Source organism: Helicoverpa armigera, chromosome 12, assembly GCF_030705265.1.
Source record: "Helicoverpa armigera isolate CAAS_96S chromosome 12, ASM3070526v1, whole genome shotgun sequence".
Taxonomy (NCBI): domain Eukaryota; kingdom Metazoa; phylum Arthropoda; class Insecta; order Lepidoptera; family Noctuidae; genus Helicoverpa; species Helicoverpa armigera.
The window spans coordinates 878,574-897,758 of record NC_087131.1 but is presented as its reverse complement, the minus strand read 5'-3'; positions in this window follow the sequence as shown (position 1 = coordinate 897,758).

The window sequence follows — 19,185 nt, the reverse complement described above, 5'->3', positions numbered from 1 at the left end:
TTAGATGTTGCAGTGATTGGTAGTGATCAGACTTTTTTTATTATTTCCAGATCTTTGTCATTTTTTTTTTTCATAATTACATTTCGTAATAAACATTTACGATTATAGAAATATTCAAAAAGTTTCCAAAAGTAAGTACCGATTGACATAATTTACAGACACAACATGAAAACGCAGACACCAACAACATAAAGCTAAACATAGATTAATATCCCGATAACATGGAACTAAATGACATTGTCGGTACAATAAACAATAATAAATCAATCAATCAACACAGCAGTCTCAACTGTCAGCAAAACAAGAAAGTAATTGACGTAATTACGCGTCGACCTCAGAAAACATAAATCGTTTGACCTTAGAACTGAACCTGGGACCTTGCTCTCAAGTTGGCTGACGTCATTATTCCGAGTGTCACTATATCAGACATTCATAATGGTTATGAATGTTGGATGTGTTAGATTGTGTGATTGTTCTGGATTAGATAAGATGATAGAAGCAATTGTAGACAGAATAAGAGATGATCGGATGGCAAAACTATGATTCTATCCAACGTTCTTTAAAATAAATCAAGTATTATTAAAACTGTCAAATTGATTTAGGCGTGTCTGATTTTGATATGAGCTGTCAACAATTTAATGCCCAATGGTAGTAAAGGACGGTTTTATAACAGTTTATTAGGTAAGCTGAAGAAACAATGTATCGTTTTGAAATGATCTTTTATTATCATTGTGTAACGTTCTTAATGACCCACCTATTCTCAGACCATACGGTGTCGAAATACGTAATAAATATATGCCTATAAACACACAAACAGTATCAAATTCAAACAAATGGTATTTCCATCCAAACAAACCCACATGTAACGACCAGACATTTATTCAAATGTCCATCAATAAAATTTTACTGCGACATAAAAATATCAAATGGTAGGGTGTCGTGATGGATGGCGCGGACATAATTGGCCGTCCTCCGCATGTTAATGAATCGTGCGTAATGAAAAATGATTGTGCAACCGTGTCAGGACATGTCCGGTGGCGGTGTGATGTATGGTCACACTACTTCGTGAAACGAATCGAGTTACAAATGGCGGCTTTGAAGTGTTTTTGGAAGTAGTGACGGAGGGTTGTTGTTAATGATGGCACTCTGAAGAATATTTAAGTGGACACAGATGTCCTATTTTGGGCCTGTCAGCGTGGTGAATATGTTTGGAGTTTGAAAGAAAATTCAATTATGAATTTGAAAATGTAAATAATATTATAATTTTGGGTAGCGTTACTTAGTGAATCGACAAATTGGTGAAAGTTGGTGGTATTTTTTTTATTAATTTCAATTTAAATGTATATAATTAAACAATAACTCAAGTTTCTTTTCCTTAAAATAATATTCGCATGAATACCAGATAAAAGTCACATTTGCATGCATCTTCCAAATGAGTGACTTCAAAAGTTCTTACCAAATAAAACTGTGTATTCTAATTCAGTACAACAATATGCGTAATTTTACCAACATATTCAAAAACCAGTCCCATAAAATTAATCTCAATTACAAATCTCCCATTCCCTTCACGAAAAACCGTTAAAACTTAACGCACGATTTGCAAACCCCATAAATATGATAGCACTATTAAAACTAGTCGTATATTCTGCATGGTCGTCCAGATAGCGATGACCATGGGGTCTGTATAGCGTATGATGATTAAGTACCCCCATAACGAGGGAGCTCCCGATATTTTTACGTGCCATGGCATTTTACGCCTCTTATGTTAGGATGGGGCTTAAAGGAGGGGTGGAAGCGAGTGTACCGAGATGAAAAAAATGCTTAAACAAAATACTGCTAAAATGCAAAAACTACATGAGTACATAAGACGATAAACATTAGGGTGAATTGAAATAATGGTGTTCTGAAATAAATGTCTATCTGTAGTATCCCACGATATACTAAATTACGTCTTTCCTTTGTTACAGGTACTCTTGAATGTATGCATACATTGATGAGAACGAGACAATTAGACAATCCGTATGAGGAATCAAAAAACCCAATACATAGTAATTACCTACTACTTCATTAAAGGTGCAAGTAAAAATAACTATGTAGAAAGAAATCTTTAATACCGAACATTATCCTGAACAATGAAGAAAGAACGCTAATATTGAGTAACACCCGCTTGCTCTCATAACTAGGACCACATCTAGAACTATCAAATTTGGCAATAAAAATTGCTTTTATGTATAATGCCCATTTATATCACCATTCAGCATAGTGGTGAGCACAATTTGAATTATAGCGCTAGGGGCGTATTTTTACTTAAATTATGAGGGTTTACGTCCATATATTTGTAGTGACTAGACTGCAGAACTGTGCATTAAATGCTGTACAGATTTTTGTAGTATGACTTATGGCTAAGATCGCTTTCACACTTGGTTTTTGTCTGTTTTTGTAAGCGCGACTAAATATCTGTCGAGCGGATCTTGGGTTATAGTTTGCAATGAGTTGTCAACGCCCGATAAATATACTACTTTGAACGTTTTAAACGTAAAGTGATGAAGTTGTAAACGTTGTAGTAACTAAGCGGACTCTGTATATCAGACCAGTTTTCTTTTGTATTGAGTTTAAGTCCCGTATCGTAGGAGGCAAGCCTTCAAAATAAAATATAAATAATGTTTTTAAAAGCTATAAAAACCTAGATCAAAGCGTATTGAATTATTCATAACAGTCTAAAACGAACAACTCTTGTTCCATCAATATACTTCATAATAAAAATAACTAATAGAATTAATTGAACAAAATTTACGATCAAACATCAAAAGAAATAGAAACATAAATAATACAATTAATGCCCACATAAAGTTAAATGAACACCTCATAGAGCCGAACTACAAAACGATTGAATCGAACAATACTTTACAATCGAATACATAATTCATACAATTCTGTTAAGCTTTCGACAATTTTATCGATACGCCCCGGGATAATGTTAATTTATATATCGATGTTTGTCGGCGCTTTGTGTTAAATGATGCTCGATTAATTTTATCGAGTTTTGAATCGATTATAAAATGTGACAGCACATCTGTCGTGAATAGGGTGATAATGTTTTTATTTGTCTTTGAATGTGTTCTATTTAGGATTTGAATATCAAGTTCAGATTGGAAGGGTAAAGCTTAGTAAATGGTATCTTTATTTCAATTTATTGAAAGAAAATGCATTAATTATACTGCTCTACTTTATAAACAGTTAGATGTTGATTAATCGGATTACTTTTCAATCCCAATCTACACAATCCTATTCCGAACAACACAATCTAAAATCTAAAAAATCAATGTACAATTACCACCCTCATTACCAACCAACTGTCAAATGTAACAACATTAGAACCCCCTTATTTTCCTATCCAATTCGCTCACATCAAACAGCCCTACAAAAAGCTAATTCCGTACTGTTTGACATAACAAAATCTGAAAGGAGAAAATTCAAATTGGATCACGTCACTTATTTCTAGACGAAACACCAGAAATATATCTGTCTCTTTCTGACAGAATTAATGAGTAAGGTCGCATGGAGAATAAAATGACTAGCGGATATGTCATAATGCAAAATCTTGGAAGATAGTAGTTCGCCAAAATACGGGTGTTCGGGGAACGAGCAAAATTATGAGCTCTCATAAGCCTTCTTTGAAACCCTACCATATTAAAAAAAAAATCACCAATCAATCAATAGGTATCAATCTTTGTCAATTTGCCAATAACAAACATCTCGCTAGTTCTAGTAACCGACTGTTTAAGTCACGCCTACTGTACGATATTGACCTACAAGAAGGCACCTGACCTACCTACCTTATGACATCTCCGCTATCTTTCCTTCCTCCGTGGGTCGGAGTCAACTGTGACGGTTTTTTTGGAGAATCTTTCTGCTTGGCGAAAGCTTGGCCATTAACACGTTAGCTCATGAAAGTTAAATTATTGTTTAAGGGGAATTTGGTTTTTATTGCTTCGTCTTTTTAAATTATGGAACATTTTTAAGCAGGGTTTGCTTTGACTGCTTGATTTGATGAAAATTCATGTCTGCAGGAACGATTTCAATGGTGATCAAGTGTAATTCACTAAAATAAATATGAACCCAAAATCTTAATTTCACCCTCGCTAACTACATCCCTCGTATGGATGGAAAGGCCCTATACTTATGCTATTCTGGTACTACCTTTATCGAAAGCCAAGTTTTATCAAAATCCATCCAGTACATACATCCTTACAGTATTTCGCACTAAGTAGGAAACGAATTCTCCAATAACTTTGTAAATATTTGGCGATTCTACTAACAGGAACACACCACAACTTTCTCAACCACCGACCAAAAAACACCATACTGACATTCACAAGATTTAAACTCATTAATTCAATACGTCGACTTTCCATCAGATCCCCCCAAAGGCAATAAGATTATTATATTTGACAGGGTAATTCGCGACACAGGCCGTGTCAGGCCGATCTTATTAGTCATGTAAATGAATATAGAATGAATCCATTATTTCACAAACAAGCAAAGGGCGGTCATATTTTGGGGCCGGGTTTATATAGAGCTGTTGATAATTTTGTTTGGCGATATGAAAGTTTTTGGCGATCGTGTAGAATTGATAGTCGTGTAAATATCTCTTTTAGAAACAAATTGTTACGACATTTTACAATACAAAAATAGACTTTTTCAACAAAAGTTTATCGTAGGCTCTCGTTGTGCGGATCCTAAGCCTTGAAGATAGCCCAGATTTTACCTGCTAAAGTTTTAATTACCTCTACAAGAAAAATGTATACGATTTTATTATTGAAGTACTAATGATTCATTTTGTGATGTAGTTATGATTTATCTTATGTACCAGAATCAATTGATAAGCCAATGGTTAGTCAGCCATCGGAAATATTACTGATCTCCGTAGCTGTTGAAACTAGTCCTGCTCCAAATGAGCAGACAATCTTCATTGCACCTTTCCTCAAGACTCTTAATTCTTCTTCCAATCAATTCACTGTAATTTTCTCAGTTGTACATTTACCAGCTAATGACATCATTCACAGTACCATCAACTCCTGACACTTTACCGTATAATATACACGTAGCCATATTTAGGGAGTATTACGTAATATTTATTGGCTTAAAATTGTACTCATCGCGTATATTTTATGTATGCTCGTAATTACCCTGGTAGCTCCCTTCTTAGCGTGTTCAGATTGGGCGGCGATGATATAGAGTAAAATTTTGTAGAGGAACAATATTTTGGTAATGAAGATATAATATGTTGTGATTTATTAATTTTGCAATTCCTTAAATGTTTTATTAACTATGACTTTTACTTTATCCTAATACAGAAAATTAAGAAATATTGTATGAAAGCGATTTTGAATACGCAGCTTAAGCTAAGGATTCTTTTCAAACTATATTGGCAAGGTTCTCTTAGTATGTAATTAGAAAGCACCTGAGTTTTAAGTAATAGATTCGTGAAATGCTATATTTGGCAATTTCGTTCCTGTAAGTATATTATTTACCACAGTATTTTCCAGAACAAGTAGTTCCTTAGTCGTAATGTTCAGTTCAGTGTAGATATCAATAGCAATATCCAATTTTACTCTACGTACTAAAAATTCTAAATAACCCAGTTAGAACACATCTCATCGCCCTCTTTCTGGCTCGATGACACTTCACTTTGTTGACAGGTCGGTGATTAATTCATATTTGGAGGGTAGACGTAGAATATTTATGCGCCACGATATTTATAGTCGGGGGCTAGTAAAAAGTGGTGAATATCATTAAATTTTAATAACACCAGGGACCTTGTTTTTGAGGGTAATGTTTTAATAAGAATACTGTTCTTGATATATGTGTTTTGTATTTTATGTTGACGTGGTAAAGTGGATTTGGGCTTGTATGTTATGTGGCCTTGTGCATGCAAAATGAGCTTCAGTGACATATCTGCAAAGTGTCTTTGTATTTAATTGGTCAATGAAAAATGACAGCAAAAAGAAATCAAGTAAGATAATCGTCCTCAGTTGACAAGATCAGTCAATATTCATAGGAAACTTTTTCTGTTGTAATGAAACCTCAAGTAAGTAAATCAGCTTTAGATTCATCATATCATTCCACAAAACCAATAAACAAAAACCCCTAAAACTGCCAACAAACGAACAAACAACCACAACACACGTACACTACAGCACAAAGTCTACAAGACAAGCGTCGCACCGCGATTACTCGCTATTAACCCATAGCTAGACCCCATTTAATTTAATTAACACGCAAAAGCACCCCATCCCTTTCTAACCCACTAGAAGCATATCCCCCCGTCTCTGTCCCCCAGTAATCTGCAAACAGCCTTGTGGTCACCCGAGGCAGTTAACATGCTGGCCATTGTTTCGGAGATTTCAGTGGGCCACAAGGATAAACTTGTAGGATTAGTACATTTGTCGTGGTTGGGGTGACAATGGGTCGGTTTGGACGGATAAGTCTTGTTTAGGGTAGGAAGTTGGTGATGCGGGAAGTTGAGGTTTGAGGTTCCTAGTTTGGGGTTTGTTGTGGATTTTTGTCTGATCTTGGGAGTGATATATTGCTTGTATTTCAGATCAGTTTACTAATGAAAATTAAGTCATTGTGTGTATTTTAGAATTATTGGCTCCTTCTAGTCTTTTTCGTCTGTGGGTTTTCTTTACTTAGATATAATTTCAAATAATTTATTATTACTTGACTTTGATGCTCATATCTCAAACCCTTATGATGAGTACCTCTATGCTTCTATGGATATTGTATTTCTGATCCCACAGTAAAGTACACTAGATATCTAGTTTTTTAAATATTCCTCATAAGACCTTAAACTTGACCTTAATATCTCGAACCTTCCACAGCCACTTTATAACAAAAACATCTCAATATAACTTCATTGAAAACCGCAACTATACCAAGACCATCCGCAACGTTTGGTATTCCTACAAAGCGGAGACTATGCGGTTGGCCCTTAATGTGGGCCGTATTAAATTCTGTGTGTAACAGTTGTGGCCCGCCATGTTAATTTGAGACCTTTGTATTACCCACTAATATTGTCTGCTTAGTTTATGTTGCTGGGAATTAAGATTTTGGCTTTCTTGGTCTTGGGTCTTTTGAATTTGATGATGTGGAAATTTTGGTCAATTTATTTTTGCATGTACTTGTAGTAGGATACTTATAGTTAACAACGTATGCTTACTTATTATCAAATGGCTTCCTGACAAAGGTTTAGGTGGATGTATAGCAATAGCATGATTAAGTGTACGGCTCAACCGACAGAACAAAATACAGGGTACAAAACAGATAAACACAGGAACTAACGTAGGAACGAATTATCTACAATTGACGCTTAATTGCATTAAACATATTTTCATCTACCATTATAAACTTCACCAAATAATTCAGAACTCCACTATTAAAACTCAACATCCCATGCCCCTAACCACAGATTCACTCCGTTTCCCCCAAAAACTAGCAAATCAACCGAAACAAACTGGCTTACCGTATCCCTTTAATTTCCTCTGTAACCTCGGAACTGACCGCTAGATTTATAGTTTTAATAGTAGGCCAATATACCGCCGCAATTTATCTGGACTGGACTGCATTAGAGGGATCTAGAGACTCTTAACGGCTTTCAAATTACCCGGGGCTGGAGTGAGGAGGTTTTGGTCTGAATGAAAATTGGGGCTGGAATATTTAGTGCTAAACTGAGCCTGACTTGTGGTACAGAAGATTGTTTATGCTTATAGAAGTAAGAAAATAATAGAAAGAAAATACATTAAGCAAACTGCCATACCCCTTTCCGCATATTGTAAACTACCATACCGCATTCAAGAAAAATGAAATATGCACTTCATTTCCAAGAAACAAAAAGTAATAAACTTCAGCGTCCATATTGTAATGTATGTGGCTTGTATATGGCAAGGGGTTATAATTGACTTATGATAGACAAGGAATAATTGAAAGTGGAAGAGTATCCCATGTCATTGCCAACAAAACAGTGATCTAGAAATATGAAGAGTGACTGACTCCACAGTCCACAGTCTCTGTGATAGCCCGACTGTCAGTCACTGCCACGCCTGTGAAACCAAAAGATACCTCTTGAAAATGCCTTTAGAGAATTTTCAATTCTTCACTCATCACAAAGCTACTTTCCCGTTCACTCCGGACCCCAAAGTTAGAACAATGTGGGAATCACAGACGTTGTTCCCGGTTGCATTAGTCCGGGATTTGTGCGGGATTGAAGCGGGTGAGTTAGTGCTGCTCGTGCGGCCAGTGCTGGGATTTCACGGGATTCCGGGATTTTGGAATCTGGGTCGAATTTAGTAGACACCTGGGCATATTAAGGAGGTTATTAGTTTTGATTGTTTATAGTTTTAATAAGGTTCGAAGATCTACTTTCTACATGATTCAACTATTTAGTTACGTCTGAGTTTACTTTGAGAATTTATATAATCGTTAGCTTTAGAATATTCTAATTGAAAATGCAATGTTTTTGCATAATGTTAGCTAATCCAATTCACGTGCTTGCATTAAGTTAGTTATCAATGTACATTCTGCAACTTAGCACAATTTATTCCAGCTCAATTTGGCACTATATTCAATTTTACTTCACTACTTCACAATTTTACTAATCAATAGCCCACTAAATCCGGGAGCCATAAGTAATTTCCTATTACAACATTTCACCGTAACATGATTACGGAGTAATTTTACAAACAGCTCTAATCTGAGGCTTTTGAACCACGAGGTTAACGTAACCAGGATTAACCAAACTATCTAACATGATTAGCATACAAATTAGAGGTTTTTAACTGAGGTAGTTTATGTAACTGTTTGGTTAAGGGATTTTTGGATTTACCGTTTGTTTAAGTGAGAAATGGTGTGAAGATTAAGTTTGGTGTTTGTCGTATTTAAGTTGTGTGGTTGTGACTTGCATTAAGTTAATTTTTCAAAGGTATTCTTGTCTTTAAACACTACCTGAAATTGTGGCCCATCATTCTTGGAAATTGAATTTTCTCTGTCAAGTTTAACAGGCAAGCTTGTACAGCACTGCATCCATTAATGAAGTTGTTATTGGCTGTCAAAATAAAAAAAGAAGGTGGTATGGAGAAGACCATCGAAACTCTTTTGAAGTAATCCTACTTCCAACTTTTTAAGTATCTTCATTCATTACCATTCATGAAGTACCCTTGTACTCCCGTAAATCTATTCTACAGAAAAGCTAATATTTTCACACATAAATCAGACCAAAAGTACCATTCCATAACTTACAACTAAGTGCCACAACATAAAATTTGAAACCGCACATAAAAAACAGAATGAGTAGTTCAACAGTGAAAAATTTACTCTCAAATGTACGAGGTCAGTAAAAATGTGTACCAGTAAAGGTCCATTTCTATGTAAATGTTATAGGGGGCGTCCGTTTAATCCTACGCTTTGGCCCATTCCCGCGCTTGTATCTGGTTTAAACCGGATTAGGGCTGCTACTGAGTTAATAAACTATGTTAACTAAAACTCTGATGGGTTTTTCGGCATTATTTTTGGGCTGCTGTTGGTTTAGTTCAGGTAATATTTTGAAGTAGGTAAACAATTTAATCATGTTTTATGTTATAAAATTTTTCAACTGCGTCCCGACTCACAAATCATCAAATTTTAATATTTGTACTGGATTAGGTTCTTGGCAAACATTGGTGAATACATGCAAATATTATGAAAATGCGAAAGTGAGTTTGTATGTTTCTTACGCTGTCGATCTTACACTGCTGGACCTGTTGAGCTGCAATTTGGTTTAGGGGTAGGTGGAGCTATCCTACAGAAGAGATAAGCTTTTTCATCAGTTGATTTTATGGGATTTAGTTCCTTCAAATTATTTTGATGGTATAAATTTATTAGTACCCATTTCTTCACTGATAACCACATATGTACTATAATGTTTTCTTTAATCATCATCATAGTTTCCCAACTGCAGAAAGCTCATTTTCCCATACCCAGGTACCCCTATTGCCTGAACAAAAGTTATATTCAAATGTGCTAGCCTATACTAACTATATAGCCTAAAATAGTAAAGATTTTAAAGTAGTTTGGTATGTTGTTCCTTCTTTTTGGCATCGCCCTGGCATCCCTGAGCTAGATCGGTGAGCAGATTCTCTTTATCTGATAGTTTGGCAACTCCGCTAATGTTTGTTCTGATACATATTTTGTTGTAACCGCTTTAGATGTTCTATCTGTTTCTACAAGGTTACTCTTCTGGGTTTAAAAAGGACTTAGCATTTTATGTTCGCGTTTATGGTCTTTATATGCTCAGAATCTTGTGGTCTTCTTTAAGACCACAATAAGTGTCATATATGATAATGCGGGAATTAAAGGGCCAGTCAACAGAATTTTATTATGGAGCCTCATTTATTCTTCTAAATTCTTGTTTTGGTCCCTATCTTCATTTTTCTTTACACTATACTTAATATTTTTCTTGTCAAGTCAATAGTAGCCAACTTTCTGAAAATGAAAGCTTCTCTCCAAGGGAACTGTAACTTTTGCGGTTTTACTAACACTAAGAAAGTTTATCCACCTCCAATAGCATGACACACCAATGAATTATAAAAACGTGTCTGCCCTCAACAATAAACGTAAAACTGATAGTGTCGGACATCCAAGCGGAACAACTTAATAGAGCCTTATTCGTTCTAATAACCACCTTCACGACTTTATCTTTATCGATAATGGCGATTGCTACACTATCGCCTTCTTAGTGGACATACGGATTGTTAGGGCAGGCGGGACAGTCGATGTTCCATTTTTGACATTTCTTCTTACATCCAAAAAGTTTAGATTGCGGAAAATGCTTGTAGCCAAAAGAGTTAAAGCTACTGTTGAGGTAGTTGGCCTGGGCGGCTGGCCTCAGAACTTAAAAGTGTTATAAATTGAGTCTTCATTTACTAGTCTTCATTTGCACTAATAGTGTTTGTTGATTAAGTACACCATATTAATTCATGGCTTCTGCATTGATACCTATAGCTAATAAGCATATTATTTATGGTGACATCGTTTAGTGTAAATTAGGCATTATCATCAGAAGAGAACACACGGTCCGAATACTGACTCTTATATTTTCACACAACACCTTACGACTTAGGTCTTGCAACTATCTATTTTTGTTCCAATCTCAACTTTACCCTTCCGCCCCTAGGTCGAATTTCTCATGATCCCACAGAACTACAATGTCCTGACTCCGATAAGGTTGTATCACGTTAACTATAGTCGCAAATTGGAACTATGCGACACTCAACGTTGTTATTCGCTTTGCATTCAACGAGTGTTACTATCAACTCGGCCATTCGGAATCAGGTATCGAATAGGCTCGCATCGAGATAAAATTGAAATCGTTAGAATCGAATAAAGTATCGATTGTTTCTACATGTCCGTAGAAGGGTTTTTAAATGAATCGTGTTTTTTGCGTTTTTATCGATTAATTGTAGGAATGTTGTGTGTGATTGGATCCGTAAGAGATGTAAGTTTTATTGGGCACGCTGGATTTTTATTACACTGCATGTGTAGAATAGTAAACGAATCGAGTGCCAACGTGTGCATTTCACTGAGAGATAAATCTCACCCAATTTGTGGGATAATTAATTATTGCCTGAGGGGATGTTTTGAAACCTTTTTATTTATATACTTACGTAATATTACAACCCATAATTTTTAACAGTTTTTAGTCAGCATTTCGAATTGAGCTGAAATTATTTACACAAACTGTGTTTGCTTTATAAGAGACAGTATCTTTCTAGAAGACAAGGCATGATAGGTTCCCAATAGTTCATCGTTCAATTTGACCCTTACTTGATTTTTGACACCCACAAATCAAATCACCAGTGTACCTTCACCCTAAACACTAAAGCGAAACCACTTTTTGTCGGCTGTCTGCAAACGCCACTACACCAGATCTATGTTCTTCGTCGTACACATTTTTATCTTACAAAGTGCTTGGATAGACACCGGAGGAACTTTGCGGGATATTCATCACATGACTCGGGCTCAAACGACACAAGTCACCAGACACGACCGTTGGAATTTGAACTGTGGAAGCTTAAGAATAGGGTTGGGATTCAAATGAAGGGTTGTTGTATAAAGGTTCTGTTGTTTAAAAGACAGGCTTGTTGAACGCAAGAGCCACGTATAAATGTATGAAGGTACATTAATCCAAACAGACGCTCTTCTTTGTGGGGCACAGTTGAAATGGCGTGAAAATATGACTCGTTATTTATGTCCTTAGTACATGCTCCGTTTTGTAGTGACTGATTCACTTTGGTGTTTGTTTTTAATTTTCTTTTACAACAAATGTTTTGCTGGCAGCTGAATGTGTGGTAGCGTTATGGATTTTTCTTGCAAGAAGCCTTCAAGATGAGGGATTCTTTCAAAGTGAAGTTTTAAGCTCTTAAATTAAAATCATCTGTTTCTTTTCGTAATCCATGCTTGGTTCTTAATTATTAAAAAAAAAAGGAGATGCTGTAAAATATGCAGTAGAAATCTCTGAGGATATGGAATTTTTGTCAATTTTATATACAAGCTTGCATATTTGAAATTCTGTTTGGGAGTAAAGTGCAGTTTCTTTATTTAAACTGTCGATAGAAGTGAAATAACATTTGAAATATTTATACTGCGTTTGAAGAAAGCTGAACTGAAAGACGACAAATATTGAAAAGAATCATTAGCTTTTAACCCAATAAATCCACAAAAACCTGACTTCTGACAAAATCCTGCGCCATTACTGTAACAGAAAGCCATATCTCACAGATCGCTTAAAGCGTTTCGTACGAACATCTTCCAATGCTAATACATAACAAGAAGCCCAAAATAAAAAGTCGCTTGAAGCGCTGTCGGATCGAGATCACACAAGTTATGACGTCATTACCGCGCTCAGCGCTGCAGCTTTTTCCAACGCGGCTTTACTCCCAAATTTATTTGACAATTATTAAGGTGTCCGCATTAAAGGAGCATTACTGGCTCGCTGCTGGTGGAAATTCATGTTTTTCTTGGGATGTTTTCACCAGTAACTCAGTATAAAGACCGACACGTGCGAACTATTAGCCTCCCGACGTTCGGATTAGAAAATAATTCACCACTCTGAATGTTATTATGGAGGCAAGTCGGATTTATTTTATTGCTGTGCGAGATATATGTTAGTCTTTCGGCTTTATCCGTACGTTTCTCCGGTTTGTTTATTGAGAAAGCCGGAGATAAACGTGTGTAGCAAATTTTATAGTGAGAGGGGAGCTGGCTCGGTGTTTAGGCGTAAATCTTGTTAACGTCCCGTGCTCAGTAATTATTGCTCTATGCGCCTGAGTAACTCGTGTTCTACATGTTATTGAATGTTGCTATAAAATATTATTGATAGCGCCAATAAAACTTTATTTATGTGGGTTGTGCGTTTTTATATTTTTTCTCTTTAACTATCCATTTGTTAGTTTATTTTCGTTTCGGGGTCGCCATTTTATTTTCTTGTTATTTTTACGGTTGTTGGCTACGGGATAGGGGAGGACTCATAAATAGCAATTTGCTCTTTATTTATAAAGCTAACGTAACTTTAGCGCAAATTGATGTGAGAACAGACGATTGCTTGAATTTCTCTCTCGAGAATCTCACCAGTCAACTATTCTTACGCGCTATATTAATTTATAAAGAAAAATAGTGCCTTCTGACAAACATCAATACATCACATTTAACAAATCCATACATTTAATAAATCTCTAAATATCACTAGCAGTTACAGCAATTTTTCCCAGACCACCGTTGCATTACCTTGTAATTGGCTAGGAGCTCGTAAATAATACCTCCCCCCCTCACATCGGAGACTACCCTCAACACGGAGTAAGAAACGAGCAGAGATGCCATAATGCTGGCAGGTTAGGCGCCTTCTTCTAGGTCATTTGTATGGTGGGCATGACCAAAACGATCAGTTAAGAGTATACTAACGAAGCGAGTTCTTTAAGACATCTGTCAACGATTTTTGATATTACATAAAAGTGTTGGGTCCAACGAAGGCGTATAAGCGCGAAAACAGTAACGTTCCTCCCCCGCTCACCTGCATTTTGGCGCGCTACTTTCGTAGGGGATTTTCCGTTATGTCACCTCCGCTAGTCATTTTGTTCTCCATGCTTTTGGAGTATAGAGGATGCACCCACTGCATTACTCTGGCAGTCTCTGTTTTATTTCTGTTAATGGTGACTGTAGTTTATGGCGGCCATTTTGGGTTTTGCTGGCCAGTTTTATGGACTAAAAGTGGACTTGGAGGAAGGTTTTAGGATTTATATTTGTCATTGTCTTCGCTGGATAGAACTGTTTTGATATATTGGTTCGTCAAAAATTTATTGAAAATAGTCAATATTTTTCTGAATAAATAAGAAAAAATAGAGGAGTTACTTCATTATAGGTGTACCTCTGTTTTACGTTTATGAACAAAGATGTTACTCAAGTTATGTTCGCCTTTTGTAAAAAAAATATAGAAAATAAAATAGACAAAGTTAATAGACGTGTCTGAGCCACATAAAAATAAAACATAACATTCAAACATTAGCCGATGAAACTGAATTACACAGACAAAACAGAAATATCTAAAAAAATAAACATATTTAGCCCAAGCCAATAAGTTTTTTCAATGCTCTCAGTCTATAAATTTAGCGTAAGTTGTAGTAAGCCGTAAGGACCATAACTTTGGCCTCATAATCCGTTGAGGCCATACTTTAGCTTTATGGCCTAGAGGACGGGTGGGGCGGACTGGCTAATCCATTTTCGTTATAGACCTTTGGGTGCAGTTGTTATGAAAACAAAGTAACCTCTGTAAGTTGGGGCTAATTTTGGAATATACGTTTTGTTTAAATCGTTTTTGGCAACTGTGCTTACCCGTTTAGGCATGCAGGTACACAATTAAGTACCTAGGTACTCGCCGCCAATCAAAATGACAAAATATCAGAAAATATAGTTCACTCTGATAATCTGTCTGTCTATCAGCTCATAATTAATATTAAAACGGCTGGGCTTTGCAAAAAGGGATTTTCATGCAGTTTTCACCGAAAAATATGATGAGGATGTTAAGGTATTGCAGCCGAGGTGGAACGGTAGTAAAAAATTGACAAACCTTTTCAAACGATTTAGCCGTTAACATTTGAGGTACCCTAACTCCTGAAACAAAAATAACACAAACCCTATTTCAGGAACCAAATATCTCAATCAACGCTTTAAGCATACGAAATCAGGCTGGTACTTTCAACTTCAACAAATAAGCGCTTGAAGCGATTTATTTGAGCGATAAGAGCGCTAAGTGGTGCACGGTGCAAATATTTCGCGTCTAAGTCTTCCTTGCGTTAGTTAGCGCTTACTTACGCTCGCTTACGCTAGAGTTTCGCGTGATGTATGTACGGAGGCGGTTTAAGGGGTAAGATTAAGGAGGGATATCATTAAGTTCAGCGTTTTATTAGACGGTTCTTGGATGTTGGTGTTGGTAATAAGTTGAGGTAGTTCTTGGCGACGTGAGATGACAGTTTGGAACATTGGGTGTTTTTCTTTTTAGACAGTTTTTATGAGAGAGCATAATTTTGCTTGGCAACAATGGAACAGAAAAAGGAGTCGTAGTCCTAGCTTAAAGGAAAGAGTTTTCAATATACTCATTGAAAGCCCTTAGGGCCGAAGATTTGCGTGGCTGCGAGATTGTTCAAAAGAGTTATCGTAACCCTGGTACACAAAGGCGGACGTAACAAAGGTGGGTTTTAGCCAAGAACAGTGACTGATATACTGACACTCCTGTTGCTCTCACACAATATATCTATATCACGATATATTTTAAGACAAAAACTTAAACGTAAAACTTAAACTTAAAAAGTTACCGTCTTACCACAAAAACTTTTAAACGTCAGTTTATGCCTTGTCTAAAAAAATGTCAAATTATGACGTTGACATATGGTTCATTTTGCAGCCAAAATTTTATTAGACAAGTGTAAAACAGGGTTTAAAGTTTTTGTAGTAAGGCCCATAAGGTTTATTTCTCGGTTGCTAATGAAGTGCATACGCCAAAACACTGGAAATTCAAAGAATTCACTATTAAATCGCTCCACGTTCCTAACTTGTACCACACCCCCTCACCTCTGTCAGTCTTAACTGGGTTGCTTACGATTTACGTACAACGTTACCGGAGTATCGCAGGCACTTATTAACATCTATTTTAGTTAAACGCGATCCTTACTTACGGAGCTTTAGTTAATAGTCGAGTAATGATCGAGGTATCAACTGATAAGTGGGTACATGATGTGGGAAATAAATTCATGTTTTCAAGGATTGAAGGATATTTTGCGATAGTAAAGATGTGAAAGTGAGTTTGTTAATTTGTTTGTATGGTATGCTGTCATCTGTCATGCCAATATAGCTGAACAGATTTGGACAATATTTGTCATATAAACAGATAATATAGTATACAGTAGGTAGTATAGTATTATCTGTTTATTATATTCAGACAAGTTACGAACGGAATCCAGTTTCAAAAAAATATTTACGCGAATGGTCATTTTTTTTTATTTTAGGGAAGGAGGATGAAAACTGGGAACTTTATGTAAACGTACCCAGCTTATATTAGTTGTTTTTCCCTTATATTAATCCACACTTTCCAACTTATTCTTCTAGTACCTAAATTGCTAAGGTCATGCACGAAATCGGGGAATAGCGACTAACAGCCAGTTTCTTCATCAAAAGTTAAAGTCAAAGTAAAAGTCAAAGTAATGTCTAAAGTTAAAGTAACGGTTAAATTCAATTTTTCTATGAATTTTGCTGTCACTTTAGCCTTGAAAAAACGAATTTGACCGTTACTTTTACTTTAGACATTACTTTAACTTTAACTTTTGATGAAGAAACTGGCCGTTAATAAGTTAAAGAACTAACTTTGAAAAACCTTCAATCACAAAAATCAATCCATATAAACCGATAACCTACTTAAGCAAAATTGGTCACAAACAAGAATGAACGAGAACAAATGATAAAAGAATATTACCATTTATTACGCAAAAAAACTTCCAGTTAAGTAGGTACTAATAAAAAAGGACGGACGGACGGACAGACGTACCTTGCGGCGTCCAAAACATATAATTTAACATGAAAACCACTGAGGTTATTGCCAAAGGAACTTTGTGATTATAATAAAATTATATTATTATTATGGAAAATTGGTTTGTCAGTGTGTGCGTTAAGGTAATCGGGGATGAATCAAATTTTGCCGATTGTGGTTTTGTTAACGTATAGCTATAATATTCAATCAAATACAATGGTGATAAAAGATTTATTACAACAATTTGGGATTCGTTTTTCTTTTCAGAAAGTGCAATTTTATGGAAGTCGGTTAAAAATAGATACGTGTTACCTATATGAAAAGGGAAATCAGGATTGAAAGTACAAATCTGAAGATTTTCCGTGAATTTTTTTCAGAGAAAGCTTTTGCATGGACTTCAAAATTGACCATAAAAGACTAAAAATAGGTACCTAAGTAAGTGTTTCAAGTGCCAGTGAAAAAAATACTTTTCTCTCCCAGCCTGTTTCATTCTTTCGACACAAGCTTAACCTCTTATGGCAACCACATTTATTTTCGTTACAAAAAACCACATAATAACATACAATCTTCTCCAAAATAACTATGTACTGTCACCATCACATACCGTTATCCAATTACGTAGACACAATAATCGATACACGAACAAAGCGATGCTTCGATTTCTTTTATCTGTCAATCAAAATCGATTGTTACGACCGATCGAAGCGGATACAACATTACATCTGCAGCTGCAATTGTTTCAATGAACCTTAAGTTCTAAAGCTCAAGGTTGATAATTCACTTTGAAGGGTGTAAGTAAAGACGTGGTTTTAAACTAGTGACGTGATGTAGATTGATTGGCGGCAGATCAAGATAACTCAACCGCTGGATACGCGGCTACCGGTCAGATAGCGAGCCAAATAAAAGAGAAACATTTGTAGACAATGGTGATATTAATTCTGGATACGACAATCATATGGAGTAATAAATGTTCTGAAGTTATAGTCTTTGAAGTCCTGCGTGAAATGTGAAATGGCATGTGAGACAACAATGGTAGGTCGTCACGATACATTTTTCAGTCGGTTTTTGTACATTATTTCTTGGATTCAATTTTACGATTGTTTTCGTTGACTGAAGGGCGGTGACTACAATGTCAATGTAAAAAATGACACGCTATATTTTTCTGAAGTTGGCAAAAAAGTGTGTTCCGAAGATGATTATGTATTGCAAGTTACAGTTTCGTTGGTAGGTAACTGAAAAGTGATAAGAGTCACATCGGTTGAAGATACATGGAATATTAAAAATAAAAGACAATTTAGACTAATACATATGACCACTAATGATAAACATGTTAGGGCCAAGAAATTACAGATCTACGTCGAAGCCAAGACATCTTAAAATAATACTTATACCTTGGTACTTTTAATTTAACTCAGTTTGCGGTCAGCCAGATTTGTTTGGCCTATACAAGTAAAGCCTCTTCTAGGTGAACTATTCACGTACTTCGTTAGTAAAATACTTAGCAAATTCATTCAACTTATTTTCACTCTCTTTTCAGTAAAGCAGAATATTATTATCACCTTTCAAAAAGCGCACTCCACACAAAGCCATCACTCTTCCAGCCCAAATGACTTGAATATCGAGACTAAATCAATTACTTGTAACACGTAAAGCAAAAGAAGTAAGACAGAAGCCGTAAGTTCGATAAAACTCGCTCATATATAACATTCATTATGATAGCATTAAAATGATGGCGGGTGATTCGTTAAATTTTATCCGGTAGCCGATTGTGTAGGACGGAGCGTTGGCAAAACAGTTTGATGGTGAAGAAAAAATATTGATGTTTTTACAGGCAATTTTTATTTGACTTAAGAAGAAAAAAAAATACTTTTATGGAAGCTTTATGATCACTACAAAATTTAACACCAGGTACCTAAGTTACAGTGTTCAAATAAATATTTATTTGCTCTAAGAAACTTTATTATTATTTAAAATAAAACTTAGATCTAATAGGGCAGAGTAATGGCTTTACGAATTGGATTAATCACCTAAAAAACTTAACGAAAAATATGCGCAGCTTTTATCAGTTTGACTTAGAG